The following is a 15463-nucleotide window of genomic DNA, read 5'->3' on the forward strand; positions in this document are numbered from 1 at the left end:
AATGAATACGTCCACATGGACAGCTCAGTTCGTGAGTAAAAACACTCATATTGTCAATACTGTACTGTACTTTGATTAAACAAAATGATCAAACTCAAAAGCGCGATATTTCCTAGTTTACCTAAATGGATGAACTATTTTTCTTCCCTCCTATACCTAGTAAAGCGTTTTGTTTGTATATTACGCCAGTATCATCGAAATCCAGTCTTCGAAGGGGGTAACAAACGGCGTTGATCCAACGGTATAGCCAGGTTAATATTAAAAATGTTAGTAAAAATAAAATGATGTCCCTGTATTTTTTCAGGAAGTAGAAAAACTGCATCGAACCTTCACAACAATTTTATAATTATGTCTCGCAAGTTACGTCTGTTGTTCTAATGGAGTCAATAATCATGATTTTAGTCATTTTCTGTGCATTTTATACACAACAATATTTTGGAAATGTCCGGTTTTGTTTGGAAATATGAGGGAAATTTTCACTTTTGTTCGCAAAAAGTTATTTGACATTTCTCTGGTGGTCGGGCAAAAGAGCTTAAGTCACTCTATGCAAAATTCACAGGAGGAATTTTCAGAGATTTAAACAATTGATGTAAATTCGAAGAGTGACATGTTTCGGGCATGTCACGACTTTCTTTATTGTTGACGTCACTAGTTTTACGATCTCTTTTAAGAAACGGGTTTAATAAAGGAAATCTTGTGTCACAAAAATAATTACTTAAGCCCTTTTGCTCGCCCACCGCAGATTTATAAAAAAATAAAACATACACATCACTTACATCAACTGTATTATGCAGTAACGAATATAATAATAATAATAGATTTAATAAACACATTGTGTATATTGAAGGTGTGAGAGCATGCTGGGAACGGGAGCATACGTCATCTGCGCTGGTTTCTGCGCACTGAGTTTTTCTTTTTTTATTAATATATAACGAATATAACATTACATGGTAATTGTGTAGTAAGCATCGGACAGGCAATCTTCCAGCGATGGGGGTCCAGAGCACATAGGCTTACATTACCAAATGTGTACATATACTGTATTTAATTAAATTTTGAAAAATTTCTTATGACGCATATTGTGAGTCCCTTTACACTCTAACGGAAAAAAATATGTGACCAGGACTTCTGTGTGCTTACTACATAATCACACTTTTACAATAATTTCAATTCAAAAATATTTAGCTCAAGGTAACCCAGTCTTGCTACTTGAATTTAACACTTATATCTACTACAATAATTTGAATTATTTACAAGTTCTTAAATATATTACATATAAAATTACATTCACGTGGGTAACCCAGTCTTGCTACTTAAAATTAACTCTTATATCTAGTACAATAATTTGAATTATTTACAAGTTCTTAAATATATTACATATAAAATTACATTGACGTTGGTAACCCAGACTTGCTACTTAAAATTAACACTTATATCTACTACAATAATTTGAATTATTTACAAGTTCTTAAATATATTACATATAAAATTACATTCACGTGGGTAACCCAGTCTTGCTACTTAAAATTAACTCTTATATCTAGTACAATAATTTGAATTATTTACAAGTTCTTAAATATATTACATATAAAATTACATTGACGTTGGTAACCCAGACTTGCTACTTAAAATTAACACTTATATCTACTACAATAATTTGAATTATTTACAAGTTCTTAAATATATTACATATAAAATTACATTCACGTGGGTAACCCAGTCTTGCTACTTAAAATTAACTCCTATATCTAGTACAATAATTTGAATTATTTACAAGTTATTAAATATATTACATATAAAATTACATTGACGTTGGTAACCCAGACTTGCTACTTAAAATTAACACTTATGGGCCCTATTCATAGACATCGCGCTAGCCCATGCTACGAGCGTTCTAAACTAGCCCCGGTTATAGCCAGGTTACTTTTACAGGATTCAGAGACGCCGATTAATCAGTGGCTACATTAGTCGGCGTATTAGCTTTGGAAACTGTTACACGATGCTGAAAATGCTACTGCGCATGTGCAGACTGGCAATTGTCGTGCTTAGACGCAAGCGATTCCGAATCGTTTCTGTTTATTTGTGAGGTTATTGGCGATATTAAACTACAATAAACTATTTGTTTTTTCTTCTGTGGTAAAAAAAAGCAAGAAATATACATGGCAGCGTGCGGGAATTCGACTACACAAGAAGAAATGTCGAAAATGTAAGTAGAAATGTTATAATATTATACGTAATATTTTTAGGTTAGGCCTTGACGTAACTATTATGAAATATTGGACTTCAAAGAGTGAATTATTCTAATTCAGTATATATTTATTTACTTTTAGTTGAAGAAATAACTAAAAAAACTGGTGGAGGATGTCCTGCTCCCGAAATTGATGACGTAGGCCTACTAAACGATATGGAATGTTAACATATGAGGTATGTGTTTTTGGTTCTTAGGACATGTTTTTGTAAGTAAGATAGGCCTATTACTTCATGGTAAATGTTTAATGTGGCTCTGGTATGATTATGTCACCTAAGGCTACTCTGAATAGGTACTTGGTAGCCTAATTAATATAACGTAAATAATATATCTTGTAGGAATATAGCTGATAATGCTAGTAAAATGTAATTCACAACAATCGTGAAAATGCAAGCTACGCCTATACTCAACTACCATAAATGCAGTTTGGATAATATGGCTTTGTAAATACCTATAGGGGATTGGGCCACAAACATCTGATGTCAACCCACACAATTATCAATCATACCTTAACGTAGGCCTAATATCTTGTGTACAAGAATTATCAAAACTGAGACCTTATTTTAAAGGGCAGTAGGAACGCCTAGAGATTTCTGAGATATCCTTTTCTCTACTTTGTCAAAAGAAATAGCATTATTTGAGGTTAGAATTACCTACATAAGCATAAGAAATTTGTAGAATCCATATTGATGGTCAGCTATAAAATTTCATTATCTTTTGTGTTTATAGAACGCTAGTAAGTGATTTATAAAATATATATCAAACTCATATTTATTACAGCACTGAAAAGACAAAACCTCATACGCCTATGTAATCTGTAGTTGTGGTGATGTAAACATAGATTACCTCTTATTGTGTTACAATAGAAAGCCCTAAGAATAATGACAGGAGTGCAAGAAATATTTTCCACCTTAGGCTTTCTTTGAGTAGCCTACATGATGTTTCATGTCAGAAATCAAAACATCCATAATATAATATTATGATTTATTAAACACACTGTGTATATAATACAAGACAAATTAGATTTCCATTTAACCTCTATTATTCTCAGCTGTTGTAAAACGTTCACTGTTTATGTATTATCTTAAAGCTTTGATGGGTCAAGAGGAAAAATTTAGAAAAGAATTAACAAAATTGCTTTATATTCATTTTTGCAAAATGATGCATAGTTTAATTATGTTTTAAATACTTACTATGTATTAATGAACATATTTTGGCTATTTGCTTAATTTACTTGTTCCACATCTCATAGCTGTAATGCTGATGTAAGATCTATATAAACAATAAGTATTATGTTTACGTTTTCATTTAATATTAATAACTTACATGCTTATTTCAGGATGTCATTATTGCACCATCATCATCATCAATCCCACGTATGTCTGCAATAAATCCTGTCTCCACAATCCCAGGTGAATGGGCGTTAACAGTCTCTACAGTAATCAACAACAGGTAAGTTTAAGATCTCATTCATACCTAAGAATATTGCTAGGCCTATTTATGATTACAATATTATCTATCAATCAATCAATCTTCTTAATGTATCCAGCAGAGCTGTGTCTTCTGCAACTGGTACAGTACTGATGATTTTAATTTACTTTTTTTGTGGTTTATAATAATCATACAGTGTACTGTATATTATTTCAAGGCAGTCCATTGGGTCAGAATGGGACTTTACAACTGTGTACATGATGAAAAATTATGGCTATTTTTCTTTAATGAAGGACAGTTTAGTTAGTATTAAGACATAAATATTAAATGCAACAATAATATTACAATGTATCACTAATATGAAACGGTTAAACAAGGGAACATTAATTTGAATACTAGAAATTGAGTGATACATTGTATGACAGTTATTCCAACCCAACCAACAAATTAATATATAAGTGCTTCATAACAATTAAAATTTATGATTTGCAATATGAAGTGGGATGCATTTGAATCATAGTACATTTTGCAGAAAATTAAATTTTCTTGCATGTTTGGATCAAATGGATAATTTCAAACAATTGATAAATTTTCAAACTTAGACAATTAAAAAAATTCACAGTTTTGATAAGAAGTAGTGTCTTTTGTGTACAGTAGTATGCAAATGATTAACATTTTTTTTCGTCTTTCCATAGGACTCTGCTGCAAGATCATCGAGAATGACAGAGTATGAAGAAGTGTTCCTCCTAAGCATGAAGCCCAAAAATTAAACGTGATGAGAAGTTCTATGAATTGCAGAAAACAAAATTGTTATTAGAAATAAAATATTATTAAAGGCAAAGTTAAAAATTATCTGGGACAAATCAAAGAACTAGAGATGTAACTTAGTAGTAGTGGTAATGGTGGTGGTGATGGTAATAGTAGCACTAGTAGTGAAATTTTCTTGAGTTCTTGTCTACTTCATTTCCTTGTGAGCTTCCCAGCAGTTTATAGGAACTTGAAATTCTTCTGTCCCAATCATTTTCTGGAGTTTGGTATAGAGTAGTAAGTATTCCTTGTTCATTATTATATTTGTGTTGTTGCATGCTACACAGTGTTATGAGTGTAACAAGTTTATTTGATGGAGATATGCTGCTGGACAGTTGTGGCCAGTTTCTAAGCTGAATGGGGCAACTGCATCAGATTGAGGACTATTAGTATTACTGTATATTGGGCTCTAGTAATGTTTTCAACTTTTTATTTTCACATTGTTGTTTAGTGAATTCTATACATATGTATGTGTTCCTTTTTCTTATTTTAATGTCGGTTAAAAGTTTTGCTGATTTATAAGACAGATTACCGGTACTTATTTATTTTTTTTTGTTTTTGCTGGATTCATCATTCATCGAACCTGTAGTTCCTGAGTTAGAACATATTCCCTGATGGAGGTTTAAGTACCTACCTAAAGCAATTTAGTTACACTTATGTCTATAACTATGCAATTAAGGTGTTATTAGTAGAGAAATTTAATTCAGAGTCTTTAATTTAGGCTTGGAAGTCTCTAATGAATTGATCCATGAATTGAAAAAAGCAAAATTATTATTAGAAATGGAAATGTTAAGAAAACACAATTAGAAAGAAAAGAATAGGGGGAGGGCCTAATGAAAAGCTGGAAATGTTGTTTTCTAATGCCAGGCATTTGACAATAAAGTCATTTGACCTCTTGCACTCCAATATTTTTCAAAGTTATTGTCATGGTCAGCTACTGAGGCACAGATTTGAGGTGTTCCGAATCCATTCCTTGGTTTGAGTTGCGCAATGGACAAAAACTGGAAATGTAGTACTTTAGTGTAATGTTCTCTCTTTTATTACATTGCTGAAACTCATGTTTACAATATCATGCTCTTTCAACTACATTCCTTAATAAATAATATTTTATTTTGTGTTAGAAAAAAATACTTATATTCACCACTTCTTTAAATGAATTTATTTTTTATCAGACAGTCTATCAAAGGTAGAGATGTGATTTTGCATCATAGTGTAGGTATGACATGCATACATACACAACAAATTTCATCACAAAATGTTGGATAGTTTTTTAGTTATGAGAGAAATGCTTCATCACTGCACAGTGAACTGTCAACATTTTGAATTTAGAAAAAAATATATATACATAAATATTTTTTTCATATAGTAGAAGGACAGTGTTTTACACGTACTAATTTTCATAATTGTACAAGATACAGTAATGGTGGAAAAAATGTTGAATATTTGCAAAATTTTACTGCTGTAAGCTGTACCTAACCCCTTCAGGTAAATTGAATAAATGTAGCCTGTATGTTAGAGTAAATATCTGGTCGCGGGATTCTTTCCAATGCAGGGCTAAATCTGCAATGCTTCACTCATTTCTTGTAATCATTTTACTGGTGACTTGTCTGTATTTTTGCATGAAACTCATTCAGAAGTTACTAATTTGCATCACTTACAACCTGAAATGAATATGGAACTTAGGAATGAGGAGAAAAATTAAGGTCTATATTTATTTTCTTAATACTCTCACTCTATGCTAAGCGATTTTTTTTTGTAATGGCGTTTGCTTATTCTTGTATTATGCTGATATGCTTTGTTTGGCTTTTCTCCCTTTGTCCTTAGAATGTACAATAGTTTGTAACTTAGAAATAAGTGAATATGCAAAATATGAATAAAATTATTGTATGAAGCGAAGTTTAAACCTACATACGAGTTTTAATTTAATTTACAGAACCCCTGAGTTTCCATTATACTACCCCTTTCTTTGATATTATAAACTTATTAATTTGTCCTACAGAATAATATCTGTAATAGTGACAATTAATAAGTCTATAATATTCTCATAGCTGCAGTTCATATTTCTGTACAGCTTACTGTGCGCTAAACTGCGGATTCCCGGCCAACAAGTCACTCAACTGAGTGCGCTCCTAGTATAATGGCAGTTGACATTGGACATAAACGTCAACATATATGCCTAACTTGGAGTCAGGCCACAAAGGGAAACATTGAAGGAGGAGGTTTCCATCCGGTGCTGTGGATTGAATTCAGCGTAGCTCAGTAGTCAGAGCGCTTGGTATGTAGAATCAAGGACCCAGGTTCGATCCCCGGTGCCGGAGCGAATTTTTCTCCTCAAATATTAACCTTTCTTTGATATTTATTTGTGAAAGTTCTCCAAGACTTAAGAATGTGCTATCTATGGTGCCAGTACCTAAAATCAAATATTTTTATATTGAACTTGTTCTACGTCATGGAAAGGTATATTATCATAAAATCCTATTAAAAAATAATCGCATTCTGCCATCTGTTTCAGTGACGTGTGAGCATTAGCACTGGATGCACTATTTATACTTGGAGTAATTTATGTGAGAGTTTTTTTTTTTATTAGACAGTAACTCTGTAATTAAATCAGTCATTTCTAAAAGGTCTTTATCCAATCTTTTTGCTAAAATCAATTTAGAATGCTATCATATTCTCACTTGAATACGCCTTTCTGATTATGGGGATTATTCCATGTATTTTATTCAGATCTATGCAGGCTTCACAATATTCACAGCACTTCTCAGAGGGCCCTAATCCTGCAGTAAGGCGATTTTTATGGAGATGAGATTTTGAAATAAAGCCCTTTCAGAAATTACTGATTCAAATATAAGTTTATTAGCAACATTCCACGTTACACATACTTCAACTTTTTGTTTTACTTCGAATTGACGAAGATGTTAATATATGGACTATAATGATTTTCAGTGACTTCTATAAATAAGGAAGCATAGAAAGTAATTTGTCACACGGTACAGTATGTATATTAACCTTCTGTATACCAACCTCTAAATGTAGGCCTACACCAATCTGGTTACATGTATACTCCAGAATATGCTTGCAAATGAGTACAGGTTTACAAAATGCCCTATGAAAAATTGGTACTATTGCTCTTTTATCGAGGAAACGTTTATATTATAAAGAAATTATCATTAACAGTTCTCTTTTTTCTTTCTAAATAATTTCTTTACAATTTATGCACACCTTTACTGTGTAGTGTCTGAATGGTCATTGCACTCACATGGCATTCTGTACTACACTTCCCATCCCTATTTCTCGGACATATCTTGCATCTCCCAACTTGTGCAGATGGCTAAGGCTGAAGAGAACTATCTTTGTAAATTGTAATTCTCTGGAGTCCATTTTTTTAACATTTCAGAAATGAACTGCACAAACTAAGCTGGGGATACTCGCTCAGTGATACAAACAGGTACTGGACTGCTGCAATAATAATAATAATAATTAGAATATTAAAAATTGAGGTGTATATTGCAGGTATAGCAACCCAAGAAACGAATGTATAAGTGATTCATAAGAAATAAAATTGACATAAAATACAAAGTGCACACCAGTGATTTGTGCAGTCAGTTCACATAATTTAGAGTATCTTATATTTTCTTAGATGTTAGAATGAAATAATTTCCAACAAAATGATAATCTTTCAAACTTAAACAATAAAAAAAAAAACATATAATATAAGAAAGTAATAGTGTGATTGGTGTACACAGTTACATTACGTGGTATACAAAAGTTTAACATTCTCCCTTACTTTTCATTGGATTCTGTCCATGATCATTTAGAATAATAACACAGTATTTCATTTTTTTTATTTAATTTATTGTGTTCCATAGAAGCTTTAAGATATGGAACAAGTCAAGAGTTACACACATTCTTGGCAAGATGAGGTGAGGCCGAGGATTCGCCACATATTACCTAACATTTGCCTTAATGTTGGGGAAAACCTCTGAAAAATCCATCCAGTAATCAGTCCAAGCAGGAATCTAATCCAAGCCCGAGAGCAGCTGCAAATAGGTATAAAAACAATTAAAATGGTATAAAAAGATAGCAAGCAGATCAATTAAATTTTCATGCATAGGCAATTGAATTAAGACAATACCTAGCAAGCAGATTAATTCAATTTAAAGGCATAAACAATTAGTTGAACTACACAATAATTTAGGTATATAGCAAGCAGATTAATTCAATTTACAAGTTTAGACATTTTATCAAACAAATATAGAATTCATCAGTTAAGCTTATACAAAAGTACACAATACATTGCAAGTAGAGTAATTCACTTTACAAGCATTAACAAATATTTGTGTACACCATAACCACTATCCCCCAACAAAATGAAGCGTCCAAATTCATTCTGTTCAAATTGCTTCTTAATTCTAATCTCATTGAAAATGCGAGAGTCATAGGCACTTCCTCTTCAACGTGCCACTATATCCAGAATTTGGAAACTTGCATCACTTATAACCTTAAATGAATAAGGTAATATATGTGTTAACTAGCAATTTCATAAAGGACATTTCTATAAAAAATTAAAACTGTTAAAAAAACTGTCATGTGGGTACACAAATGAAAGCTACGAATGTGATTTGTCACTCATATAAGTGAAATGTATCCCTTTTTTTGTGCAATTTTGTAAAAAATTTCAAGTATTTTAACTAAGCAACAGTTTTTATTCTTTGAGTTTTTTTCATTCTGATATTTAGAGCTGCTAACAGCTGACCTTCTAGTAATTCTCCAGAAAAGCTACATTGAAGGAGGAACAATAGATATTTGCTTCACTGACTTACGTGACATATATACAGTAGGCCAAATAAACATGTGGTTTTAGTCAGCAGCCACAAATACTTTCAACATAAAAATCGTTTAATAGTTACTTGGGTACTGTTACTTACATACTGTAATGCATTGTTGTAGCTCCCACACTCCCATTTATTACCAATATAACACCATTTCTCTAATAATTCTCCCTCGACTTCTCGCATGTTATATTAGTAATTAGTTAGAAGGAGGGGGGGGGCAACAACATTGAGGCGATTTTTTATTGTGTCTTCTTCAGTGTAGCTTTTCTGGAGAATTACAAATTACAAATCCTTTTTCTTGTACCATTTAACTGAAATAATGTAATATAATGCATTACTATCTAAAATGTAAATAAAGTTATTAAAAGCTAAACTAGCACTGAGGTGGTTCTCTTCGTACTCTGCTTATACACCTTGCATATACGAATCTGTGATAGATTAGGTTAGATTATTTTTGGCTTTTATAATGGCTTGCATATATGACCAACTGCATCTCTACAAAAAATATCTCACAAATTCAACGATTTTCAGTATCGAAATCATCGGAACTACCTCAGCGCTAGTTTCACCAAAATTTCAGCCTAGGTCTACATAACCTCTTACGGGTTGTAATTTCATTTACAGTACGTACCTGAACGTTTAATAGAGAATACCATCCTTTTCGGTTGATATATATTTGTGACAGTTCTCCTCCTACATTTGTTATGGGTATGTGCGTGCCATCTATGGCGCCAATAACCTAAAAATGATGAAATATCACAATAGGCCTACTGTACCAATATGGTACCGGTACAGTACAAATTTCTCTAAGAAAGCATTCACATACAATATTCAAATCATGAAATATAATTACCTGAAGAGAATCTTGCGATGTCGTCAAACTTTCTCGCAGTGTTATTCGTTTTTCTTCCCTAGGAAAACGTACGTAACGAAGCGCAAGTCCAGTGATTGCTACTGACACATTCGTTATTATACATCTTACAGAAGCCTGACTAATGTTGTGTACTTCATATTTTCTAAATTGTCCAATCTCGGTAGGTACGTCTTCCTCCTACATATCACATCACGAATTCGACGTACATAACCCACATTCACTACATCATAACAGCCATCTTGCTAAGCTAGTCGGCCTCTAAACTACCCTACCGGCGGGGGCTAAAATTTAGCCAGCCAAACCCCTGTTAATACACGTATTATCGCTAACACTAGTTTATGAATACGAAAAACGTTAGTTCGCTGATCATCCACCGGAAGTAGCTATTTAACCCGCTCTAAGAATGTCTATGAATAGGGCCCTATATCTACTACAATAATTTGAATTATTTACAAGTTCTTAAATATATTACATATAAAATTACATAGACGTAGGTCACCCAGTCTTGCTACTTAAAATTAACACTTATATCTACTACAATAATTTGAATTATTTACAACTTCTTAAATATTTTACATATAAAATTACATTGACGTAGGTCACCCAGTCTTGCTACTTAAAATTAACACTTATATCTACTACAATAATTTGAATTATTTACAAGTTCTTAAATATATTACATATAAAATTACATTGACGTAGGTCACCCAGTCTTGCTACTTAAAATTAACACTTATATCTACTACAATAATTTGAATTATTTACAACTTCTTAAATATATTACATATAAAATTACATTGACGTAGGTCACCCAGTCTTGCTACTTAAAATTAACTCTTATATCTAGTACAATAATTTGAATTATTTACAAGTTCTTAAATATATTACATATAAAATTACATTGACGTTGGTAACCCAGACTTGCTACTTAAAATTAACACTTATATCTACTACAATAATTTGAATTATTTACAAGTTCTTAAATATATTACATATAAAATTACATTGACGTGGGTAACCCAGTCTTGCTACTTAAAATTAACACTTATATCTACTACAATAATTTGAATTATTTAGAAGTTCTTAAATATATTAATATAAAATTACAAAACTCTTTATAACAGCACTTTTTGTGAACACATTGAATAGTGGTTTGTGATATATTATATTACAAAAATGTAAATGTCCGACCAAAATACATCTTTTGTTTTCGAACACTGGAGAATGAAACGAAAGGTAATCTACGGTTTGCTGTTCCTCACAGATACGTAAATAGCCATTGTCCTTATGTAATTTAAATCGTTCTAGATAAGACCCAAATTTCCCATGACCCGATAAAAATTGTGTTAGTATAAAACTGGTATAATTTGGTTGCTATTTAAGCGGGTGTCGACGCTAGCAAAGAAGATTTCTCTCGTAACTGAACCCTTTGTACTGCATAGCCACTGAATGTTCCACCTATTCATTATGTGCTTTTTTATATTTCAAAAGAAACTTTAAAGTTGAATTCTGAAAAACGTTAAAAACATAACTCGTTCGTTCTGGCATCAGAACCTCCATGTACTCTTCAAGGAACGACCACTCATATAAATTGAGGGAAAGAAGGCAGAGGACGGACACTGGAAAGTTTTCTTTTCTCAATCGTACTATCAGGGACTGGAATGCTTTACCTGCAGACTTACCAAAGGCTTTACCAACAACCAAAAATGCATTTAAAAATAGGCTTAAGGACCTTACTAATAGATGGTAATTATACACAGTATTTAAAGGGTGTAAATGATATGTTGTTATTGATGTGTTGTATCAGTGAAGAATTATGTTGTGTCAGTGAAGTGTGTTGTATCAGTGAAGAAGTATGTCGTGTCAGTGAAGTGTGCTGTGTAAGTGAAACGTGTTCCTGTGAGTGAAGCTTTATAGTTTATAGTGGCAGTGCAAAGAATTTGAACAGTGAAATGTTTTTGAAGTGTTAGTGAAATCAGGATAGAATCAGTGAAATGTGTCGTAGTTTCAGTGCAGTGAGTGAGTTGACAGCGAAATGAGTGTAATGTTGAAAGGTACTTGTGCAGATATGAACATATACTCCTGGGTTTTAGTTCGATCTTAGTTTTAAGATACAAATTAGAATATTTCAAATGTTATTTTAAGTGATCGTTTAATTTAATTTAGTATATTCCCTGTTGTTATTGTTATTATTATTATTATTAATTAATAGTATTATTATTTGTATTTTTAATTAATAAGTTTATTATTGTCATTATTGAGTGTAATTAGTTACCACTGCCACCGGGTATATACCCATTGCAGTGTGAATAAATACATACACATACACATACTTTACGAAATAATTAATATCAGAAAACTACGTATATCACGTACATACCTCTTACTTTGGACACAATTTCCGAAGATTTTTTTCAGTCATCAACAAGTAGAATTGAGGACGTATCCATCTTTCCGATAGGAGCTGTTCGGGAATGCATTTGCATTTAAATGACTTAGAATAACAGAAAGTTCTTGATTTTATGAAAGATATTCATTCCAAATTATCGAATATGCAGACTTTTCATATTGGGAGATGCATTTTATGCTCTTCGGAAACGGCTCGAAAGAAAGTTTTGAGGGGCTGTGTAGGAAGCGGGATAAAAAGGAAGGAGGTAGTGGGAGGGAGGGAGGAATTAATAGCTAGGAGGAAAGGAGGAAGTGAGGCTGTTGAAGTGGAAAACACGTGGTGCGCATACGACCTATTAAGTAGGGATGTACCAGGGAAGACGCAGCAAAAAACGCGGTCCATTTTTCAGACTTGAGATCGCCTTCGCTGGAAGATAACCCCTCTCAGGAAGCCAAGTGGAGTCCCAAATATGACAGCTTTGATCTTGATATATTTTGACCGCCCTGCGGACCACGTGAATTGTTTTACCACAGTTATCCCCCCCCCATTTCACTGCACTCCTGTCTAGTCGTGCATAGTTTGGAGCGATCCCATCCTGCATGAAAATCTTTCCTCATTTGTCAAGTGTATAAATTACGGGTAATTTCATAGAAGACGGGCACTTGGTTGAATGTAGTAAGCATTACCAACTTTTTTTTACTTCAGAGTTAAATGTTAGTGAACTTTTAGTGACTTTTATATGTTAGTTCTAGGTTTTTATACTAGGTGTCGCCGTGATTTTCTTTTAATTTGATCGGTTACAGTTGTCATTTGTTCTAGAATTTTCATTAATTTTGAATTGATAATGACGGTGTCAGTTGTTCTTGGTTGTTTGACGTGAGTGGTGGTTATATTATGTCTGATGGCTGAAACTTGAAAGTTTGTCATTTTATGATATTGTGAAAGATGTGTGAACTTAGAACAAAGTATTAAATTTTGGGTTTTGTTTCGATTTTGGTTTAGTTGTTTCGCTGGTGAATAAGAATTGTGTTGAATGTTGAGGAGAAAACTGTTTTTTATGTTGTTTAAAGGAATTATTTACTGAATTTTCTGTATAAGTTAAGGTGTAATAGTGTTCGAAGAGAATTTCATTTACAGTCTTACTAATAAACCGTGTATAGTTTTTATACGAGACTTAAGCAGAGTTAAGACAGAAAACGTTACTAATAAACCGTGAATAAGCTATGGACGTATAAACAGGCTGTAACTATACAATGGGAATTGCTTTGCGGTAGTTATATACACGAAACCCCTTTTTTAAGCGTTGTATATAGTGAAAAAATGGCCGCCCCTTTAACAGCTGTTCGTATCGACTGTCATTTTATGATGATGTTTACCTTGTAACCACAGAAGAACAAACCAAAGATTATAGAATTATTAGAATAATATTGCTGTAGCTTGTACTCTTTGACCAAAATGTAGTGTGGTAATCGATTAGAGCTAGTTGTACTATCGATATTTCAACACGCCACACTAGAGAGCTCTACCGGATCCAGTAGAGATCCTCTGATATTCTATTACCTTTCGTAACGAAGTAATGACGAAACTATGGCGTAGCTGTGTAACAGTTATACTGTTATACACGACGTATGTAGTGATTATTAGTAAGGAATTTACACACAACTTATAAACGAGCTACTCATTGTATAAGACAGTTAAACGTCTGTATATAGAGTTTTTATTACTAAGACCGTTAGTGTAAACACATGATTTATTTATGCGAAGTTGACTGTACGACAAAGTGTTGGTTCAGGCTTCATTGCCTGCATAGTTTAAATTGCCTTAAAGCCTGTGTCATATACTTGAAGTGAAATGGTTGTCGTTGAAGACTTCAATGAGAATTGACGTCAATGAGAAATGAATTTTATTTGATAAGGTGATAAATTATGATTTGTTTTGTGTTTTAGTGAATATTAAATATTATGTTTTATTTAACGACGCTCGCAACTGCAGAGGTTATATCAGCGTCGCCGGATGTGCCGGAATTTTGTCCCGCAGGAGTTCTTTTACATGCCAGTAAATCTACTGACATGAGCCTGTCACATTTAAGCACACTTAAATGCCATCGACCTGGCCCGGGATAGAACCCGCAACCTTGGGCATAGAAGGCCAGCGCTATACCAACTCGCCAACCAGGTCGACTGTTTTAGTCATTTTTGGAGGTAAAGTGCGGACGAAAACTGCCAGAAAAGTACTGTCAACTATGAAGTTCGAATGCCACCAAACGCCAAAAAAATCAAAGGTGAAAAATTAATTATATTTTAATTTTTTGGAGGGCTTTTTCCTCTTTAAAATATGTATATATATATTTGATTTTCCATCTTTTTTTTTTTGTGATGTTTGGTGATATTTGAACTTTATAGTTGGCATAACGTTTTTTGCAGTTTTCGTCACCCATGTTGGATTTTGCCCGTCTTCTAGGAAATTACCAAATTACGTTGTACTCTGACCAGCTCTTAGCAAATATTAAATGCACGCTTCAAAAATAATGTTTACTCCGGCAAGAAACTATAATTTATATCTGCTCCAAGCGGACTAGATTTCTGTCTGCTGTAGCCCTGCTGTGTTTTGGTGTCAGTCTTACCGTGATCACCGTATCATTAGAAAATTCACTGTCGCACTACTTGCGAATGTCCTTATTGCTCGTCCTCTGCGGTGGCTGAGTGATCACACCATCAGCCTGTTACGCAGGCGGTCCGGGTTCGAGTCCTAATCAACCCCGGAATTTTTTATTGACTCTTACACATTTACTACCTCATAATACGGTACGGAACGACGTGTTTCAATAAGCATGGCGTCCACACCTGTGGAGTAACGGTCAGCGCGTCTGGCTGCGAAAC

At 33.2% G+C, this 15463-nt stretch overlaps 2 long non-coding RNA genes across 3 annotated transcripts; one reads left to right on the forward strand and one right to left on the reverse strand.

The window, feature by feature from the left end:
* Positions 1–2061: 2061 nt before the first annotated feature.
* Positions 2062–5274, forward strand: LOC138707514 (uncharacterized). The gene is made up of 4 exons (XR_011334249.1): positions 2062–2206; positions 2331–2424; positions 3588–3700; positions 4375–5274. It is a non-coding gene; the product is annotated as an uncharacterized lncRNA (long non-coding RNA).
* Positions 5275–8319: 3045 nt separating this feature from the next.
* On the reverse strand, positions 8320–10612 carry LOC138707515 (uncharacterized). Of its 2 annotated transcripts, XR_011334251.1 has the most exons (3): positions 10175–10361; positions 9953–10060; positions 8320–8526 (listed from the first exon to the last, which is right to left on the reverse strand). It is a non-coding gene; the product is annotated as an uncharacterized lncRNA (long non-coding RNA). The 2 variants fall into 2 exon arrangements; XR_011334250.1 differs by having other exon boundaries at positions 9953–10612.
* Between the last annotated feature and the right edge of the window lie 4851 nt (positions 10613–15463).

The sequence above is a fragment of the Periplaneta americana genome, chromosome 10, assembly GCF_040183065.1.
Source record: "Periplaneta americana isolate PAMFEO1 chromosome 10, P.americana_PAMFEO1_priV1, whole genome shotgun sequence".
Taxonomy (NCBI): Eukaryota; Metazoa; Arthropoda; class Insecta; order Blattodea; family Blattidae; genus Periplaneta; species Periplaneta americana.